The following is a 551-nucleotide window of genomic DNA, read 5'->3' as shown; positions in this document are numbered from 1 at the left end:
CAAATGCATTGATATTGGATTACAATAAGGTAGGCATATTCCAGAGACTTTTGGTAACAAAATGCATTAAGCTGTGGGTGGGTATCTGCAAGAGTCGTAGATAAAGGTAAGGAAATGACAAGTCCATTGGGAATGATTCCTAAGGACAGGCATGAGGTGAGAAACTTGGCATGGCTGGTGTATTTGGTGAGCTTACATGCACGACTGTAAAAATATCAGATGGAAAATGAAATGGGAGAAGAGTGGTTCATATTTGGGCGATTGGGAAGGGTGGGGGAAGAGAAATGGGAAGTAAAGAGAGACAGAGGTGAAGGAAAGGACAGCACATTCACAATGGAGCAGAACCAGCAGTACAGGATTTGGTGCTGGATCCAAAGACGAACACCACAAGAGACAGGAACAGTAGCTAAGTCACTTGATGTGTTACCTTTTACGTGTTGTATATTTTAATATTGTGCCAGAACCAATGATAGTATAGTATTTAAGAGAAGAAATTTTCTACGAGTATCTGTGCACGTTTATGAGAAGGGTTGGATGGATGACAAAGGCTT

This window comes from Hetaerina americana, unplaced genomic scaffold (assembly GCF_022747635.1).
Source record: "Hetaerina americana unplaced genomic scaffold, ioHetAmer1.1.p SCAF_16, whole genome shotgun sequence".
Taxonomy (NCBI): Eukaryota; Metazoa; Arthropoda; class Insecta; order Odonata; family Calopterygidae; genus Hetaerina; species Hetaerina americana.
This window is presented reverse-complemented; position numbering follows the sequence as displayed.